Source organism: Pongo abelii, chromosome 17, assembly GCF_028885655.2.
Source record: "Pongo abelii isolate AG06213 chromosome 17, NHGRI_mPonAbe1-v2.0_pri, whole genome shotgun sequence".
Classification (NCBI taxonomy): Eukaryota; Metazoa; Chordata; class Mammalia; order Primates; family Hominidae; genus Pongo; species Pongo abelii.
Genome location: NC_072002.2, coordinates 26,053,277 through 26,074,986, shown reverse-complemented (window position 1 = coordinate 26,074,986; position 21,710 = coordinate 26,053,277). Strand labels below are relative to the sequence as shown.

Genomic DNA, 21,710 nt, shown 5'->3' with positions numbered 1-21,710 from the left:
CAGCTGTATGATTCTGGGGAAGTGTTGTGCTGGACCCCTGTTGATTCCAATAGAGATGGTGCCCTGTCCGAGAGGCTGAAGAAGAGACCCAGAGCTAGTAGATGAGACTGTTGATTGAGGACCCACATACAGGGCAGTCCAGGAACGGGGGGCTAGACATGAGAACTGCTATTGTTTGAAAAAGCATGCAGTTTATATGGCAATTTTCACTTCCCACCCTCCATCTATTAACCTCTGTTTAAACCAAAACAAAGGCTTCAATCCCCTGTACGCCTGTGTTCCAAGGAATGGACCAGGGGTTCGGATGTCCCTCATAGATAAGGAGTGAGTCTCTGGGTTGGCCACTCCCAGACACACATTCTTCTTAGACCACAGGGTCATTCTCAGGGTGTGCTGAAGTTACTGCTGTCAGTTGCATCTGCCATACAGGAAGTCACTTAACCACCTTGACTGGTGCTGTCTTCACCTGTAAAGGAAACATGTACTTTACTTCCCAGGGGACACAGGAAACTAAAGCAGATAAAAATACATAGAAACCATTTTGTGTAGTCGCTGGCATGGAATAAGAGCTCAACAAAGGTCCTTTCCCTTAGTCTCATTTCATGACCACAAACTCTCCACCTGGAAGCCCCGTCCTATCCTGCTGCACCCCTGCACCGCCCTGCTCATCTGCCCTTCTCCACTCTTCTCTGGAAAACCCTCCTGCCTTGGCCCAGCTCCATTCTTTCCAGGGCTCCTTCTTAGAGGATGTGCTTTGGGAAGGAGCTCGTTAGTGCACTCAAACCAAGGGGTTCACAGTCCATGATTTAATATGAAGGGTTCCCTGGGGCACTTGGCTTTTCACAGGGCTTAAGCTTTCAACCTGAGGATGAATCTTTAATGACAGTACTTCAGACACTTGGGACAGAACCCTAGAGGATGGCGATGAGCAGTCGGTCTTCACTATGCACTTTGGACCCTGCACTGAGCCCCACGGCCTACTCTTCCTGGGTTAAGCATTGTGCTGGAGCGGACAGGACCATCAGCCTGAAACACTGAACACACCCAGTCACTGGACAGAAATGAGAGGCAGCACACACTTCCGACCCAACTGCTCAGAGGCGAAGTGATATTTCACGCCTGAAATATTCATCTCATAAAACTCTTAAAATATGCTAATTAATGGTAAACTGGGCAGATACTTTTCTGTTAAAGAACAGATTACAGCACTAAGTGACCCAGGGAGAGAACCACATTCTAAAATGGATACTCCAGACTAAGGTAACTTGATACACTGCCCTTTTGACCAGAATTTGCTGGGAAAGAAATAAACCATATCATCATATAGTTTGTGGTATGTGAAGGTGAAGTGCATTAGTTTCAACAAAACACTGAGGCACAGGCTCTCAAAATGAATTTTTGTATTGCTTCCTAGAGTGAAAAGTTGTCGGATACATGTAGTTTGCACACTAAAATATTGAAATTTCTGGGGCATTTTGCTGTATTACAGAGACAAGTAAAATATTAAAAACTGGAATGGTTTCAGAAACACCAGAACATATGGTACCCATCCTAGCAAAATTCATTGCCAACGCAGAAACCAAAAATAATTGGAATTTTTGGTGAGGTGAATTTGGAGACACTGCCAGAAAATGGACTCTTCCCATCTCTATCCCTTCTGCTTGCAGTCTCTGGCCAAATGCTGTCCATGGATGAAAAACAAGGTTTCCCAGGAGGTTGCTAAAGTAGATGGCATCATGCAGTAGGACAGCCTTGCCCTGCTGAGGAGAAATGACAAGGCACATATGGTGCTCATTCCTGCAAATGTCAACTCCTTATTTCAAAACCAAAAAATGAAATAAAATGCATTTCAAACATTTATGCACAGATCAATCGAGAATGTTGTTCCAAGGATGTGAGTAGGATGCCATGAAGCGGTTGTCAGAGTGTCCTGCATATCCCCTTGATATCTGGACTTCTTCTAGCTGGTGGTGCAGCCAGGGAACTGACTCACGATCACTGCAGGGCAGCATGCCTTTCAGCTCACGCCAGGAAGACTCTGCAGATTGACTAACTTTCTTCCAAGGGGCTGTTAAACTTTAGATCCTTCGTGACTCACAGAGTGAAGCCTCACAATAACCAAAGTTTAGACAACGAAATATCCTCAAGAGCACTTATGATTTTTACAAAATATGCAGCCTCTTTGCCTTTACCTTTAAGTGGCCATTGGCTGTATTAGTCAAGACAGACTAGGTTATGCTGCAGAACAAACAGGACCTGGAATCCTTCAACAAAGGTATAATTTTTGTTCATGATATTTCTCCAGCACAGGTGAGCAGGTATTGGGGGTAGTCTGCTCCACATAGACACTCAGGAACCCAGGCTAAATGAGGCTTTGTTGTCTGTAATGTGGCCAGTGGCCTAGGCAACAGAAGAGCCTGCACAGACAGCTCACATCTATAGTTCAGACCAACAGGGCCACATATTACTTCTTGTAGTCCATTGGCCAGGACTACTCAAATGACCCCATTTAATGGCAGGGAGGTTTGACATGTAGTCTTTCATGTGCATGGTGGAGAGAAGCACTAGTAATATCTGTTAGATTTTAGTATTTCATCCACTTACTTGAGCCTGTACTAAATTCTAGACCTTGTGGTGGATATAGATGCATATAAAGTACATTAATTGCCCTCAAAATCTGAAGACACCATATCTCAGGATGGAAAAGGTGAGGTTTGAGACTTTGACCACCCATACTCAAGCAATAACATCATTTGGAATATCTGTCTCCTAAAAGATGGAGAATGATTGCCCAGAGGAATGATTGCCCGGAGGAAGAAAGACTGGACAGTTCCTGACATGCAAAGCCAGGAATTTCATATGACCCCTACCATCAAAGGGCTCAGCAAGCACTCTCTTACTATACCTGCCAGAGCCCAACTACTGTGCCCTGGCAATCAAAGCGGGGTGGGTGATGCAGTGTTCAGAGAAGGATGAGAAGAAGAGGACTATGTGAAAAGCAAGAATATTCTGATTGATGACATATTTTAGGCTCTGAGGTAAGACTGGATCTGCTGTCCGTCAGGCCTCAGAGCCCAAGCTAAGCCATCATATTTCCTGTGACCTGCACATATACATCCAGATGACCTGAAGTAACTGAAGAATCACAAAAGGAGTGAAAATGGCCTGTTCCTGCCTTAACTGATGACATTACCTTGTGAAATTCCTTCTCCTGGCTCATCCTGGCTCAAAAGCTCCCCCACTGAGCTTGTGACCCCCGCCCCTGCCAGCCAGAGAACAACCCCCTTTGACTGTAATTTTCCTTTACCTATCCAAATCCAATAAAACGGCCCCACCCCTATCTCCCTTTGCTGACTCTCTTTTTGGACTCAGCCCGCCTGCACCCAGGTGAAATAAACAGCCTTGTTGCTCACACAAAGCCTGTTTGGTGGTCTCTTCACATGGATGTGAGTGAAATTGTCATGATGGTTCCTCTGTTTTTGTAGGGTTTTTGTTTTTGTTTTTGTTTTTGTTTTTTTGAGATAGGGTCTGGCTCTGTTGCTCAGGCTGGAGTGATCATAGCTCTAGCCACAGCATGATCATAGCTCACTGCAGCCTCGGACTCTTGGGCTCAAGTGATCTTCCTGACTCAGTCTCCTGGGCAGCTAGGATCACAGGTGTGTACCATCATGCCTGACTAATTGTTTTTACATTTTTAAATTTTTGTTTTGTTTTGAGACAGAGTCTCGCTGTGTCGCCCAGGCTGGAGTGCAGTGGCGCTATCTCCTCTCACTGCAAGCTCTGCCTCCCCGGTTCAGGCCATTCTCCCGACTCAGCCTCCCAAGTAGCTAGGACTACAGGCGCCCACCACCACGCCCAGCTAATTTTTTTGTATTTTTAGTACAGACGGGGTTTCACCGTGTTAGCCAGGATGGTCTCGGTATCCTGACCTCGTGATCTGCCCGCCTCAGTCTCCCAAAGTGCTGGGATTACAGGCATGAGCCACTGCACCCAAATTTTTAAATTTTTATAGAGATGGAGTCTCGTTATGTTGCCCAGGCTGGTCTTGAACTCCTGGCCTCAAGTAGATCTCCCATGTTGGCCTCCCAAAGTCCTAGAATTATAAGTGTGAACCGTCACTCCTGGCCCGTGATGGCTTCTCTGAACGCTGCCTTTTGAACTTCTTATCTTGTCTGAAATTCAACTGATTTGAGATTCATCTTGGTTATTGAGCACCTTTTTTTCAAAACATGCATATTTCCCAGAGGACTCTGAAGCTAATAGCTATTGAGTGTGGACCCATTCAATCAGACATCTTTCCTAACACCTAACTTTTGGGGATAGGGGTTTTACTGAGGATCAGGTGATAGCAAGGCTACTTGGGGTGCCCGAGTGAAGGGCTTAGGGTACCACTAGTAGACTGGGGTCCTAAGGAAATAACATCCAGGGATGGCCAGGAAGCAGCCCTCACCAGATCCCAGATATTCCAACATCTTGATCTTGGGCTTTCCAGGCCACTTTGGGGTTTGCAATTGATGCCTTCTCATTGCATTTTCACACAGTGAAGAGCTGAGAGTGAGCAAGTTCTCATGTCTCTTCTTACAAGGGTGTTCATCTCATTTGTGAGGGCTCCACCTTCATGACCTACTTACCCCCAAATGCTCTTCCTAAGATCATCACGTTGGGGGTTAGAATTTCAACATACAAATTTCCAGAGGACACAAGCATCCAGTTCATAACAGGGCTGGTAAGGGTTACAGTTGGAATTGAGGGTTACTGTTGGAATTGAGGGTTCCATGCTCTTTCCCTAGTGACACCTTCCTTCTGGTCACTGACCTCACCCTCGCTCTTGCAGTTGTGGCCTCCAGGTGTCCAGAGCCGACTCAGGACAGGCCTATGAGGACCAGCATTCTCTCTCTGACCTTGTAGTCAAATGGGTCTTGAGAGGCCCAGCTCCGAAATCTCGCTTCTACAGTTGTTACATTTCCCATGGCATCTGAAAGGAAAATAAAATTTCAGGACCCCAAACTCACTAAGCCAAAGGGAAACATTAAGCTGGGAACTGGGTCAGGCAAACCTGCCTTCCACTTTGTTCCTAAATAGATAGCTACAAGATAAAAGGCTACATTCTTCCCTCACGATTTCCTCACAAGGAAATCTCTTGTGAGCCCCAATATGTTTACCCTAAGACAGTTCTGTTGAATTTCACCCTACAATGTATTAATAAATTAACAGCTAATCTTCTACAGAAAAGGAACAAAAACCAAGAACTAAAAGTCATCATCCCTCTGTTCAACTGAGAGGAATGCATATCTAACTGCTTCCTCTACTTCCTATGTTTATTTTACCTTATGTAAAAATGGAGATTAACTGAGCACAAGATAAACGCATAATTGACTATTCCTCTCCTCCCTCCTTTCACATGAAAAAAGTAGCTTCACTGATCAAAAGACTCAAAGGAATGCAACTGTTTGCCTCTTTTATCTACTCTTTCCCTTTCTTTTCCTCCTTCCTCTTTCACCTACTGCCTGCTCTTTTTCCCTTTGAATATTGAAGTCCCCAGACCCTCTATGGGAAAAAATCACGGAGCACAGATGTTTCCTGTGGTTTTCTGTACCTTTTTTTTCTCTCGGGCATGTCTTCAAGCTTGGTAAAATAAACCTCTAAAAATGATTGAGACTTGCCTCAGTTATTTTTTTTGGTTTACAGTTAAAAGGCTCACCAAACTCCAAGGAGCTTGCTCACAATGAATCCAGGGAAGAAATTCAACTGCTCATGAAAGCCTGCTCATGTAGTTAATCTCCTAAAGATAGGCAAAGAGTGTTTTTTGTTGTTTTTTGTTTTTGTTTTTGTTTTTTTGGAGACAGGGTCTTGCTCTGTTGCCCAGGCTGGAGTGCAGTGGTGTGATCACTCCTCACTGCAGCCTCAACCTCCCAGGCTCAAGTGATCCTCCCACCTCAACCTCCTGAGTAGCTGAGACTGCAGGTGAACACCACCATGCTTGGCTAATTTTTAAATTTTTTGTAGAGAGGGAGTCTTGCTATGTTACCCAGGTTGGTCTCAAACTCCTGGGCTCAAGCAATCCTCCTGTCACAGCCTCCCAAAGTGCTGGGATTACAGGCATGAGCCTCCACACCTGGCCTGTGAGGAATCTAAAGGTGTTGCTGTAACAGACAGTTCTGGGATACATGACTATAAAACATGTGACTGTTCTCAACCAACTGTTTGGGGTGAAAAATTTGGAGTCTGACTTAGTGCATATTCAACACCCCCATTTCTGTGTTTGACAAATACTATCTATTTTTCTGCAACAGATTTAGATTGTTCAAGTCTCCATGTTATCTGCTGAAATTGGCTAGGAGTGGGTCATTGCTTCTGCAATAAAATGTCGCCATCCTAGGCTCTGAAATAACACAAAGTATATTATGAGTAGAGATCACTTTTTTGGTCACAGTTTGCAGGTAGAACACCTGGATTCCCTTAGGTTTCTTCTAGAACTGGATCTGCCACTGGGTATTAATTGCTGGAGACATCATTTAACCTGTTTGGATTTCTGAAAGATGAATGCAATGAGCTGCAGGATATCTGTTTGCTCAGCACTCTAGGATTCTATGATCTCTGAAGAGTCGGCATAAGAAGACCATTCAGGATAAATGTGAAATTTTGGACCATTTAAATTGAGAGATATAGTGTCCTGGCCAACTTTCCGCTGCTTGGGTTGACATCTGGCATGCTATTTTCCATTTGGCACCTGTTTGGGTGTGTGATCAAGTTTTCTAGACAGAATAATTTCTCAGAGCAGCAGAAAGGCAGTCTTTGGTTTTCCAGTGCCTTGCAAGGCAACAAACACAGGTTCAGGGAGCAAATAAACCATTTAATGTTGTCCTGACCTGTTCTTCAGGAGGACCAGATCATCATGATGTGGCCTCCTAAAACATCCTTTCGGGGGCAAAGGAGACAGAAGAAAGTGACCTCCTAGCAACTGCCTGTGCAAAGAAGAGACTCAACAAAAGAAAAAACTCTTCTCATGAAGACGCAAGAGCTTCAGGGTCAGAATGAGGATAAGAATTTGGTACTGCTGACATTTCTACACCTACTCTTCTGTGCTTTTGCCTTGAAATCTTGAGAACTTCCCTGCTCAAAGATAAAACCTCATACACTACATGAAATTTCTTTGTTTTTCGGTAACTCTTTTTCTTTGGTCAGATTCAAGCTGTTTTGAGATACCCAAACTACTGTTTGCTGAAGTCAACTCAATAATTAAAAACAACAACAAGTGATATCAATTATTTGGCACTATACAGACAAAACAACCTACTGCATGAATTATAGGCTACTTCTACCACTGCCCAGATGAAATGGGATCAAAGTGGACACTTGCCTTCTTCCAGACTTAGGTAAAAATGGAGACAGACAGGGTGACAAACAGGAAAGCATTTTGACCATCCATATATGTGGCTCTGTTTCAACAGTGTTTGCCATATACCACAGGCAGCTACAAGTGATGTTTCTCATTGTAAGTATATTCTTCAGATTGCAAAAATATTTTGCTCTTTGGTTGCTTTTATTTGATGGATTCAGTGACATGTACCACAGGCAAAGACCTGTGCTAGAAGATGAAGAGGCACAGATGATTATAAAGCAGAATCCCAGCTCCCAAAGAACAGCTGAGGGAGGAACCGAAATATTTAGAGAATATTTGTATGTGTGAAGAACCTCATTACCGTACCACTGGTTACAAAGGAAGTCCATGGGACTCCAGTGGGGGCAGGAGCTGGGACTAAGAAGGGTGGGCCATCCATAAGCCGAGACAGAGCAGGCTGAACACAGCAGGTGGTGCTGCAGGGAGGGAGGTGAGAGGAGCAGGCACTCTCCCTGAGCACACCCCATCAGTTTTGAAGGTATGCTTACACGACCCTTGTGAAAATCATGATAAAAAGATGTTAACCAGGCTGGGCGTGATGGCTCACACTTGTAATCCTAGCACATTGGGAGGCCAAGCTGGGTGGATGGTTTGAGACCAGGAGTTCAAGACTACCCTGGCCAACATGGACAAATCCCATCTCTACTTAAAATACAAAAATTAGCCAGGCGGGGTGGCACGTGCCTGTTATCCTAGCTACTCAGGAGGCTAAGGCACGAGGATAGCTTGAACCTTGGAGGTAGAGGTTGAGTTGAGATTGTGCCACTGCACTCCAGCCTGGGTGACAGTGAGACTGTCTCAATCTCAAAAAAAAAAAAAAAAAAAAAAAAAAGATGTTAACTGAAAGTAAGAAAACAGAGAAAGATCTTCAAGAGTGATGCATTTTTATGTTAATTATTCCATCCCAACTGAAGCGCAGGATCCACCGCCTTCCCTGTCCTCACCTTATTGCAGGCTGGTTCTTCCTAAACATTTCACCTGACCAGGCCTCTCAGGGGAGGGAGGATGGTGCTGAAACATTGAAAGAGATAAGCAAGGGCTAGGCCGAGCAATGCCAGCACTGCAGGGAGTATTGAGTAGCTCTTTGTGATTGGAATTTCTGGAGTGCACCGGAGAATAGCAGAAGAAAGGCTGGAAGGGTAAATAGAGATCTGACTTTAGAAAGCTGGACATTTCAGCTTAAGTGCTTTGGACTTTTCTCAGTAGTCAATGGAAAATTTTGATCAGGGAATCAAAAGCACAATCAAAATAGTGCTTTAACAATAGGAACGCCTTGAGTACATTTAAGCATATGTTTACAGATTAGCTACTTGGCAGAAAGCCTTGGGTCAGCAGGAAAGAGACAAATATTCAAAGCTCAAGGGTTAGCAATTAGCATTAAGACCCTTATTGACCGGCTACTCAGCTGGCACTGGTCACCTACTCTTTTGAACTACAATTACCATCTCATGTGCAATGAGGGCTAGGACCAGGTAACTACATTACAGACTCTCTGGGATGGAGTCAGCAGATAATAAATGGCAAATGCTCAGGACATGTTTCTTATTAGAAATGATGACAAGACTAGACATCTTTTTCTTTTTTTGAGACAGAGTCTCACTCTGTCGCCCAAGCTGGAGTGCAATGGCGTGACCTTGGCTCACTTCAACCTCTGCCTCCCGGGCTCAAGCAATTCTCATGCCTCAGCCACCCAAGTAGCTGGGATCACAGGTGCACACCACCACACCTCGCTAATTTTTGCATTTTTGGTAGAGACGGGGTTTCATCATGTTGCCCAGGTTGGTCTCGAACTCCTGGCCTAAAGTGATCCTCTTGCCTCAGCCTCCCAAAGTGCTGGGATTACAGGAGTGAGCCACCATGCCTGGCCTGAGACTAGAAATTATAAAGGAAAGTAAGGGGAACAAAAACCAGATTTGTGAACCCTTGATTTGTACTCAATTTTTAGGGAGTATCTACAGAGCAGGGAGTAGAATTTGTGCATAATTTGCATATGTTTGCGCAGAATTTATATTTGAGACAGGAGCAGTATGTGGGAAAAGTTATTATGTCTGTTTTAACACCTATTCCAGCATGAACATATTTTAAAACCCATAGAAATACATTTTAAAATCATAAATAACAGCAACAAATAAATAAAGTCTTTTGATAGGTTTATTTCCTTCATTTGCCAGAGTAATTACAATAATTCCCAAATGACCAATTTGAACAATGAAGCCTCTTGTTAGTGGGGCCAAAGTCTGGATCCATTAACAGGGGCATTCCTGTCAAAATCTGATCTTTCCTCTAAGTGCTCAAATAGCCTAGGTGTACTAGATACCATTCTTCATATCTCTAATACGTGCAAACAGACCTGACAACTATTTCAGAACCTAGAAAGGCCAGCCAAAAGTTAGTCATTAACTAAGCAAGATAAATCTTAATCAACTGAATAAATGCAAAGTATGTAACATTTTAAGTAAAACAAACAGGGTAGAGTTAACCAAGAACCCTTACAGGAAGAAAAAGATCATTATTTCCTCCTTCGGGTGAGGCAAAAACTGTTTCTTTAAACTTGAAATGCAAAGAGCATTCATTTATATATTTCAGGATTACATTGCGGTCTCAGACTGATATGCATTTCTTATATGTGTCTTACATTTTCCCTGTTGAGAAAGTGGGTGGATCAGAACTGACTCAGGCCAGACACACCACAGGTAGAACAGGTCAGCACTATAGTGAGAATGTCTAGTTTGCTAAATTTATTCTATATTACTATGATCCATGTCTATTTTGTGTTAATTATTGTTTGTCCAAAGGGACCACCAGAAAAATCTGTTGATCAAGCGAATCTAAGTATATTAGACCTATAGCAGTAAGGGAGAATACTACAGTGTCAGAGTCTTATAAGTGTCTCAAAACAGAGAAATTAAGAAAGGGTGTTGGAGGGTGTTATAGCCCAGATTATGTGATTTTAAGGCATGTCTTGCAAGGCAAGAAATGAGATGAGATTGGGCAAAATTAAGATATAATAGGCTTGAAGAGGTGAACACAAGGAGGTGAGGGACTTCTGTTCTGGTTTGTTTTGAAACAGAGTCTCACTCTCTCACCTAGGCTGGAATACAGTGGTGCCATCATAGCCCACTGCAGCCTCGAACTCCTGGGCTCATGCTATCTTTCTGCCTCTGTCTACTGAGTACCTAGGATTACAGGCGTGGCACCACATCCAGCTAATTTTTTAGTTTTTATTTTTGTAGAGATGGGTTCTCACTATGTTGCCCAGGCTAGTCTTGAACTCCTGGCCTCAAATAGTCCTCCCATCCCGGCCTCCCGAAGTGCTGATACTACAGGTGTGAGTCACTGTGCCCCGCTGAGATGAGGGTCTTGAAGTGAGCCTTTATGAGCAAGCTGATAGTTTTTGTAAGAAGCTACTTTAATTGGTTCACAGTGTTATCTTCCAAGAGCAAGAATTTAATGGAGCAGGTAGCGAAGTATTGCTCCCAGCATTGTCTAACACAGGAGCAGGTCTCACAATCAGACTCCATTCCTTCACCTTCTCTTCTAACACTGAATGTCTTTGCTAATACACATCCCTGAAGTCAGGAGGAGAGGAGGCATGGCTCCTCAGGGGGCACTTGCTGCCTTGGTGGGTGCAGGGAATCTGCAAGCATCTGCCAGCTTAGTGGGAACACTAGGCCTTCCTAGGAAGGGGTGAGCCAGCTCCACAAGCCCAGGGGGTTGAGCAGGGTGTACAGTCCAGATCTTCAGAGGCAATCTGGTAGCCAGGACCTACACAGCCCTGTCCCATATTTAGGATCCTAGGTTTTCTCCACAAGGGCCCTTACCTTTGCGTAACAGACCTGCCTTGGCCGAGCATTTAAACCTCTCTGGAGCTCCATGATTCTAACAATCAGGTCCTCAGCCTGCCTCTCAGCTGTGTGTCTGTTCTTCCTCTGCAGGAGATGGAGGCCTCTTTGTCAGCTGTCGCAGGGCCCTGCATGAACAGGCCTTTGTCTCTCCTTCCTCTGTGTGCATCAAAACAGCTTAGTGAGATCCAGCCCACTCTGCCTTTTTTTGCAGGCATTTTTCCACCCGTATTCTTAAAATGCCTGCATCATGGCACACACCACATTATCCCCTCCCGGAACATTTGCCAGGCCACTACTGGTCAAATCTCTAGCCTTAGGCCAGGGACTCGAAATGACCCAGCTCCCAGCCAGGACACAACCTCTTCACCTGCTAGGGTGGGTGGGCCAGTTCCACATCCCAGCTCCGTGCCTGCTTTCTCAACCCATTCCTGTCCCCACTGTGTTATTCTGAGTCCTCCCAGAAGCAGATGCCATGACAGGATTGATTGTGCCAGAAATTCATTAGGGGAAAGGCCTGTGAGAGGCAGTGAGGAAGGAGCTGAGGAGACAGGAAGAGCCATCAGGCTGCAAGGCAAGCCTGGGCCATGAGTAAAGGAGAAGGGAGGGAGGAAGTTTAGACGGAAGCTCCAGGCTGCTCTGCAGTGCTCAGGAGCTCAACAAGAATGTTGCACAATCCTTGAGCCAAGGTTGCCCATCAGACTGCAAGGGAAGGCTGCCTTAGTGTCCTGCAGCCCTCAGTCCAGGAAGCAGGGTCTTGGAGCGAATGCAGCAATGCATCTCAGAGTGCAGCAGCTGGGCTACTGGCTCAGTCACACTCCCTGCAGTTGGAGATCTGAGAGACACCTTCCCATAGCTGCCACACGCACACACAAACACTCACACACACACACAATACACCACACATAGGAATGTACAGACACCAAACTCACACACAGCACACACACATCACATACACACACACTTCACAGAGACAGACACACAAATACCAGACACATACCCCACACCATACCACACACAGACACCACACACACACCAAACACGTACCCCACACCATACCACACACTGACACCACACACACACCCCACACCATACCACACACAGACACCACACACACCACACACACAGATATTGCACACATGCCCACCACACACACACACAGACACACACAGACACCAAACACATACCTCACACCATACCACACCCACCCACCACACACACACAGACACACACATTACATTATACCATACACACACACACAAACTACACACACATATACCACACCACACATGCAGATATGGACACCAGACACATGCACACCGCATGTCCCCCACAGATAGACACACACAGACACTGCACACACACACCACACACATGCACACACACACACGCACACACACGCACACACACACACATACACACAGACTCACAATGGATAGATGAATATGTAAGAAATGTTTTTAAAAATTTCTTACTGTCATTTAAATATCATTTTTACCCAAGTAAAAAGCATCAGGCTTAAACTTTTATGACAGTGTACTCTACAATTGCCAAATTGTGTTTAAATATAAGTAAATCCCCTACTTTCCTATATAATTTGGAAATAAAAGGTGCAGGTTTTAAAATATTAAGATTTCCTTAGCTTCATGTTCAAAACTTTCCATGACCTAGTCCCAAACCACCTTGTTGGTTTTCTCATGACATTGACCAGTGAAACCTACACTGGCCACACCGTCTTACTTGTGGTTACTGGCAATGCTATTCACTTTTATGACTCTTTCCCTTTGCTTTGCTATTTCTTCTATGTGGAGTTCCTTTTTCCCTTATTCTCCACAAATCAACATCTCGCTCATTACTCAAAATCTGCTTCTGTGATTCCTGTGTTGGGATGAGCCTGGGAGACAGAGCAAGACTCCATTTCAAAAAAAAAAAAAAAGAAGAATTGAAAGCAGGAGCCTGGCATGGTGGCATGCACCTGTAGTCCCCGCTACTTGGGAGGCTGAGGCAGAAGGGTCATTTGAGCCCAGGAGTTCAAGGCTGCAGTGAGCTATGATCCCACCACTGCACTCTAGCCTGGGAAACAGAGTGAGACCCTATCTCAAAAATAATAATAAATAAATAAGTAACTTTTTAAAAAAGAAAGAGAGCAAAAACTCAAACAGATACTTGCAAACCAATGTTCATAGCAGCATTATTCACAATAACCAAAAGGTAGGAACAACCCAAATGCCCATTGATGGATACATGGATAAACAAAATGTGATTTAGCCATACAACAGAATATTGTTCAGCCTCAGGAAGGGATGAAATTGTGATACATGCTGTGACATAGATGAACTTTGAAGACTTTATATTAAGTGAATTAAGCCAGACACCAAAGGACAACCATTATTTGATTTCACTTAGAGGAGGTCCATTGAGTAGTCAGATACATAGAGACAGCCAGTAGAATGATGGTTACCAGTGGGTAGGGGGAGAAAGGAATAGGAACTATTGTTTAATGAGCACAAAGTTTCAGTTTGGGATGATGAAGAAATTCTAGAAATGGCTAGTGGTGATGGTCATGTGACAATGTAAATGTTCTTAATGCCGTTGAACTGTGCACTTAAAAATGGTCAAAATGGTAAATTTTATGTTATAGACGTTTTATCACAATAAAAAGTATTTTAAAAATTAGGATCCCAACTTCCTGTTAATGAACATGATTGATATTCCAGCTCCCACTGGCACCATCATCAATTCCAGGCCTGTTTTCAGACCCAATCATGGAACTGCATGCAGCACTCAGGGGCTACACCTCGTACATGAGTGTGGGTTGCTAGGCAGGGGATTGCCCAGCCTATTTGGGTCTAACCCTTCCCAAAAACCTAGAAAAATCTACCTGACTGAGCAGCAGGGCATGTGCACACTACAAGTACCCTGAGTGTTATGTATTAGGGAGGCATTGAATTAAGAAAACAAATCTGCAAACATTCACCTAGGAAGGGTAAGTTACAACCTTTGGAAGAGAAGCTTTCTCTCCAGAGGGACCTGTACAGGCTGGGACACCACAGTCCTCTGATGGTGCAACAAGACTGCCTACTTGAACTCTCACCCCAAGACCCTCCCAAGCTCCCCCCATCAATGCTCTTCCATGAAACTTCGTGGCTGCAACAGCAGTTACAATGTCCCCACCACCCTCAGATTGCCTGGCTCTGATCCCAGCCCCCTCACCATGCAGTTTTCTCTGTGGCAGCATCTCAGCAGTGTCCTCTCCTGCCCTTGCAAAGCGACTGCTTTTCTAAGCATCTGTCAACAACCCCTTATCCCATCAAGCACTGCTAGCGGCACCCCACATCAGGGGAAGAGGCTCAGGAAAGGACCGGGGCTCCAGTCCAGCCCCCACTTACCAGTTGAGCCATAGTTTTCACACTTCCAAGTGCACAAGAGTTACTGGGGCACCTGTGAAAATCTGAGGGGGTCCTGGTGCCCAATTTGTAATACATACTTCCCAAAGAATTCTGATGTAGGCGCTCATATTCTGAGAAACAACAAACTTGAATATCATTCTCCTCTCTTATAGATGAGAATAACCATCCTTTAATGAGAGAATTCCTTCAGATAATATATACAGCAGCATCTAGCATAGTGCTTGGCTCAAAGTAGGCATTCAGCATATTCATTTAAATTTGAAATGAATGTAGAAAGAAATAGGTTGTGCAAATCATATACCCTTGCAGGAGGATTAAGGCCAGCATGAGCCTCCGAAACAGAGGGGTTGATATCATTGATTCTACTGAAATATAAATATAAATGAATTTGATTTTCAAATTCATTTTCTGAGAATAGAGCATCTATCTTTTATCCGGAATCTACTGCATGAACAGCTGCCATGGCTCACACAATGACTAAGAAGGTTGTTCTAGCAAAGATGAAAACTGGAAGCTACAACCAGTCTAAAGTCTAAAGTAGATGCAAGGCGAGCCTCTCTAATGGGCAGTTGGGACTCCAGAGAGCCATGGCTCTCCTGACCTTAACTTCCCAGCTTTGCTCATGTCTCTAGAAATGTAGAAATATCACAGAATTTAAAAAGAAAAAACTCACTTCATATCCATTGGGATGTCCATAATCAAAAAAACAGAGGCTGGGTGCAGTGGCTCACAGTTGTAATCCCAGCATTTTGGGAAGCTAAAGCAGGAGGATGGCTTGTGGCCAGGAGTTCAAGACCAGCCTGAGCAACATAGCAAGGCCCTGTCTCTACAAAAAAATTAAAAATCAGCTGAGCATGGTGGTGTGTGCCTATAGTTCCACCTACTTGGGAGGCTGAAGTAGGAGGATTACTTAAGCCCAGGAGTTTGAGGCTGCGGTGAGCTATGATCACACCACTGTACTCCAGCCTGGGTGACAAAGGGAGATGCTGTCTCTGAAAATCAAGCAAACAGAAAATAATAAGTTTTGGTGAGAATATTAAGAAATGGGAGCCCTCATATATCGCTGATAGGAATGTAAACTGGTCTAGCTGCTGTGAGAAACGGTATGGCAGTTCCGTAAAAAAATTAAACACAGAATTACCATATGATCCAGCAATCTAACTTCTGAGTACTTACCCAAGAGAACTGAAAGCAGGAATTCAGACATTTGCACACTCATGTTCATAGCAGCTTTGTTCACAGTAGCCAGAAGGCGGAAGCAACTCAGGGATCTATCAATGGGTGAATGGATGGATAAACAGAACACGATGTGTCCACAAAAGAGAATATGATTCGGCCTCAAAAAGGAAGGAAATTCAGACACAGGTTATAACATAGTTGAACCTTGAAGACATTATGCTAAGAGCAATAATCCAGTTATAAAAAGAAAAATACTGTATGATTCCATTCATATGAGATCCTGAGAGTGTCAAATTCATAGCAATGGGAAGTAGAACAATGATGTTAGGACTGGGGGAGGGGGAATGGGGAGTTAGTGTTTAGTGGGTGCAGAGTTTGTGTTTGGGATGATGAAAAATTTCTGGACATGGACGATAGTGTTGGTTGTATGATAATCTGGATATACTTAATGCCACTGAACTGTGTACTTAAAATGATTAAAATGATAACTTTTATGGTATGTATATTTTACTGCAATTAAAAAAAGAAAACTCACAAGGGCAGAAATTTAGATTTTTCCCTTAAATACCCTCTTTTATTTGTGAACACAAAGTATTTTTCTCACATGATGTTATTCTGCTAGGTGGTCACGAGATGATCTTCTGCAAGGCCGGCAGGTAGAAGAAGCCAGCCTGAAGAAATAAATAGAAACTTTCTGAGGGCAGAACCAGGAAGTCTTAAGCTAGATTAGAAATCTACTAGTTCTACCTGCTAATTTTGTAGAGGTGGAAAGTGAGAGCTCAAGTAGCCTGAGTGAGGCCACACAGTGGGGGAAGTCAGGCTTCAGTGGCTCATGATACCTAAACTTTGACTTGCCTACCTAGACGCATCCTCTACAATACACTTAAGAAACAGAATGAACAGGATGAGGCTAGACTCATCCTCTATAACACACTTAAGAAACGGAGCGAGCAGGCCGGGTGCAGTGGCTCACACTGTAATCTCAACACTTTGGGAGGCCAAGGTGGGCAGATCGTTTGAGCCCAGGAATTGAAGACCAGCCTGGGCAACATAGTGAGACCCCATCTCTACAAAAAAAAAAAAAAAGAAAGAAAGAAAGAAAAAGAAAAAGAAATAAAAAATTAGCCAGGCATAGTGGTGCATAACTCTAGTCCCAGCTACTCAGGAGGCTGAGGTGACAGGATTGCTGGAGACCAGGAGTTCAAGGCTACGGTAAGCTGTGATCGCACCACTGCACTCAAGCCTGGGCAACAGAGCAAGACCCTGTCTCAAAAAGAAAATGGAGAGAGCAAAATGGACAGAACAGTGTGTGCACGTGTGCACTTAACCAAAAGTAAAGCATGGGAATCATTTATGCATGTGATTCCAGCACAATAAAATGATTTAAACCATTTTAGTTTGCCAGAGGATTCCAGAACCAAATGCATACTTCTGGCTTACTGCTGCACATTGACCTTTGTTACCCTGTGTGTGCACAAGAAATAGGCCTATTTTCCAGATCCTATTAAAAGAAATTCCTACCAAACAGGGGGAAAAAGGATTCAACAGAAACAAAACTTATTCAATGTTTCATGCATCAAATATTTATTGAGTGTCTGTTATATGCCAGGGACTGGGACTATGTTAGCCCAGGGACTACACTGAGAACAAGCCAAGGATAGTTCCTGCCTTCATGAAGTGCTGCCCTCAGACAAGTACGTAGAATGTCACACTAAGGGAAGGCTGAAGAGCTTGGGGAACATTTGAGAATTACAGGAAATCAAAGTCTGGTGTTGTAAAGGTTAAAATGAGGAAAGCTTGGAGAGCTCAGGCAGCAATCAGGATGGTTCATTCAGGGAAGGAGAACTCCTGGGAGATAAGCAGATAGGTAGGTGGGGTAGGTGGGTAGGTGGGTGGGTGGGTGAATGGATAGAGAAAGGGAAAGACAGACAAAGAGGTTTCAATAGAACTGTGACAGGGATTGGCCTTATGTGATCACTGTAAGGCTGTTATCTTCACGTCTGAGGCTGCAGCCTAATGTCCATGGGGCAGGCAGTTGGGGAAGCAAAGACAGCTGCAGACTGGGGAGATGTAGAGCATGCTGGAACCCACAGCATGAACTGGAGCCCACAAGGAGGGACTGGCGTCCACGTCCACCTTACTGCTTTTGTCCTTGATGTGGGTGTCAGGCATGAGCCAGCGTTCTTTGTCATGGACCAAAATACACACACCTGGCCCCAGAGTCAGAGATGCTGAAGGAGGCCCCCGGCAGGGTGGAATGGCAGGCCCAGCCCGGGCCTCATACCCAGGAGGAGAGCCCGTGGGTGTGAGACTGCCTGTGGCAGTCCCAGGAATGGCTGCTGCTCTGTCTCGGCTGCCTCCCTTTTGCAAGAATCTCTTCAGTGCTGACGCTGACTGGAAACGTCGAGGGAAGGGAATTCTGGAAAATGCAGTTCTGCCTTGCCACACTGACACATTGTAAAGCCACCACAGATGGCAAGCTAGCCAAGACTTGGAGTTGGGGCAGGTCTCCAAAGAGAAGGTGACATCTCATGCACACGTATGTTTATTGCGGCACTTTTCACAATAGCAAAGACTTGGAACCAACCCAAATGTCCAACAATGATAGACTGGATTAAGAAAATGTGGCACATATACACCATGGAATACTATGCAGCCATAAAAAATGATGAGTTCATGTCCTTTGTAGGGACATGGATGAAATTGGAAATCATCATTCTCAGTAAACTATCTCAAGGACAAAAAACCAAACACCGCATGTTCTCACTCATAGATGGGAATTGAACAATGAGAACATGGACGCAGGAAGGGGAACATCACACTCTGGGGACTGTTGTGGGGTGGGGTGGGGGGGAGGGATAGCTTTAGGAGATATACCTAATGCTAAATGACGAGTTAATGGGTGCAGCACACCAGCATGGCACATGTATACATATGTAACTAACCTGCACATTGTGCACATGTACCCTAAAACTTAAAGTATAATAATAAAAAAAAAAAAAAAGAAACAGACAGAAATACAAAAAAAAAAAAAAAAAGAGAAGGTGACATCTAAGCCAAGGCCCAAAGAAGGGCAGGAGGCAGCTGGATGGAGGAAAGGGAGAGACTCCCCAGAGCGCTGGGATCCCATGAAAACAAACGTTGTCTGGAAAAACCTTGTGTTTTGAAAAGGAAATGGAATTTTAAAAGGGAAAAATGTGTCCCCAAAGAATAAACTTGTCCAAGAACAAAAACATAACACTTTTATTTAGCATCTAAGTGAATTGAAATCAATAAACTGGTTGAGAAACCATTTTCCAAACTCACCTGATGGGTCACAGCTTCCTCCCCCTTCCCTCCCTTCCACCTTTCTTTCTTCATTTTTTTTGAGACAGGGATCTTGCTACATTGCCCAGGCTGGCCTCGAATTCTTAGGCTCAAGCAAACCTTCTTCCTCAGCCTCCCGAGTAGCTGGGACTACAGGTCCCACCACTCCTGGCCCTTTCATCTTTCTTACTTCCCTGCCATCCCCTTCCAACCCCTGCCCAATCCTCATTCTCCTCTACCCACCAAACTCCTTCCCCTCATTCCTCATTTCCCTCCTTGTTCCAGCCAAGGAAATTGCTGGGTGAGGTTCAGATCACACAGATATCTTAGCTTGTTTTTAGATGTTACCCAGGAGTAATATCAGTCATGCCATATAAATATCACAGCTTGAGGTTGCAGGTTAGTACTCACATCGTCTTGGTATGGGTTGCCAAAATGCCAGTGGTGTAAGAGCCTCTGAATCCTCTCTATGCCTGTACAGTCAGAGCCAGTTCTCCCCCCGCACCCTCTAACAAAGAGCAGGGAAATAAATACCATGTTTCCAATAAATACCTGGGTCAGAGTTTGACTCAACAATCAAATATATGTCCTCTAAATTCAATTTAGTCCATTTCCTGAGTGAAACCAAATATGCTGCAAGAAAGGCAGGCTTCCTGTCTTTCCTAGCCCTTTTGAAAAATGATTATTCTTAGGAAAGTCACCCTAGAGGGCTGCTTCTGGCCTGACACTGGGACAACCTAGGCATGACAGGGAGGGGGAAAGGAGGGAGGAAGAGAGGAGCCCACTGCTGACGCAGGAGGCAGGTGGTCCCAAACCGAACTGCAGCATCCAGATTCCAGAGCTTTCGTCCCCATGCTGAGGGGGCAGATCCTTGCTTCCCCACTTAGCCAGGTGTCCCCAAGACAAAGCTCAAATTCTGTGATCCACTGGAAGGACTGCTGGAACTCAGAAGAGCCACTGTGCTCGTAGTTATGGTTTGTTGCAGTAAAAGGATACAGACTGTTGTCAAAGGAAAAAGATGCACAGGCCAGAGCCCAGAGAATGGCTGAGCTTCCTGTTTTTACTCTCACTGGAGTCATGCAGACAGTGCTCAATTCCCCAGGAATCTTGTGGACAAGATGTACAAAGTATTGCCAACCAGGGAAGTTTCCATAAGCCTCCGTGTCCAGGGATTTTGCTGGGGTTAGGCTTTCAGGCATGAGTGCCTCGTTACTGACCTTAGCTATTTGGATTTCAGCCTCTCCAGAGGCCAAACAGTGTGGCCCAAGGTCCCACCATAGATAACACTGTTAGGCTAGACTAGCCAGTGTGGCCCAAGGCCTGAGATGAGCAAAGACCCCCCTATCAGGCAGAATATTCCAACGGCTTAGAGGTTATCTCCCAGGAACCAGGCAAAGGCCAGACCTTTCTCTTAGATGTGCAGGGTTTGAATGGCCCAAGCCTGCAGAGTCAACTCTACTGCCTGTCCACACTTGTCTGCTTCTGTTCCTCACTTCTCCAGTGAGTGTGGAGTTCCATGGTCTCAGGTGGGTGATGCTAGGTAAGAGGTTTCCTGGGACTAACTAGCTGTGTGCCCTCTAGTGAAGACCTGTGAGTTCTCATTGCTTGGGTCTCCTCATTGGCAGGTGACAGCCATCATACCCACTCTGAATTTCCTGACAGGCATAAGAGAATTGAAGACACAGTGGATAACGACAGAGCCTCGTGTACTGCTAACAGGTGCGGAAGCCAAACAGCCACTCTAGGGAGTTCCGGTTGTTTTTTTGGTTTGGTTTGGTTTTTAAGAGATGAGGTCTCATTCTGTGGCCCAGGCTGGAGTGCAGTGGCACAGTCATAGCTCACGACAACCTGGAACTTCTAGGCTCAAGCGATCCTCCCACCTCAGCATCCTGAGTAGCTGGGACTACAGGCATGTGCCACCATACCTGGCTAATTTTATTTATTTATTTTTGTAGAGACGAGTCTTGCTATGTTGCCCAGGCTGGTCTCAAACTCCTGGCCTCAAGAGATCCTGCCCCAGCTTCCCGAGTGGATTTCTGTTTTTTAATGGCTATTTCCTTTTCCCCCTAACATTTACAAAATGCTTATATATGCCAGGCACTGTGTTTAGTGCTTACGTGGATTCTCTCATTTAATCCTCAAGTAATTCTCTAAGGAAAGTACTATCATGTCACCCCCATCTGAGAGGACTGAGGCTCAGTGAGGTCCCGTGAGGTCACAGAGACAGTTTTTAAACTGTGTCAAGATAGCCAGAGCTGGAACAGCAGAGCTACACTGATTGCCCGCTGGACACGGAAAAGCAGCTTCTCTCACGCAAAGGTGTGTTCAGCAGGTTTCCCTAGGTTAAAGGAGAAAGGCTGGATGCAGGATAAAAAGAAAAATGCTTTGCTCCATGAACGTGGATTCTGAAGGGTGTATTTGACTGAGGAGACAACTGTAAAGTCCCTTGGGAATTGGTCCTTGCTCTGATTTTTGCTACAAAAGTACTGCTGTCAAACAGATTCAAACGGGTTTCACAATTAACGTGAAGAGGCTCCGGTTACACCGCAAATGAGTGTGACTGCTCCTCAG

The 21,710-nt window shown here is 44.7% G+C and overlaps 1 long non-coding RNA gene across 2 annotated transcripts; it reads right to left on the bottom strand.

The window, feature by feature from the left end:
- Positions 1-145: 145 nt before the first annotated feature.
- Positions 146-16,064, bottom strand: LOC129051506 (uncharacterized). 2 transcript variants are annotated; one of them, XR_008515831.2, is made up of 4 exons: positions 15,831-16,064; positions 11,224-11,403; positions 4,816-4,975; positions 146-466 (listed from the first exon to the last, which is right to left on the bottom strand). It is a non-coding gene; the product is annotated as an uncharacterized LOC129051506 (long non-coding RNA). The 2 variants fall into 2 exon arrangements; XR_008515830.2 differs by lacking the exon at positions 15,831-16,064 and having other exon boundaries at positions 11,224-11,692.
- Positions 16,065-21,710: the final 5,646 nt, after the last annotated feature.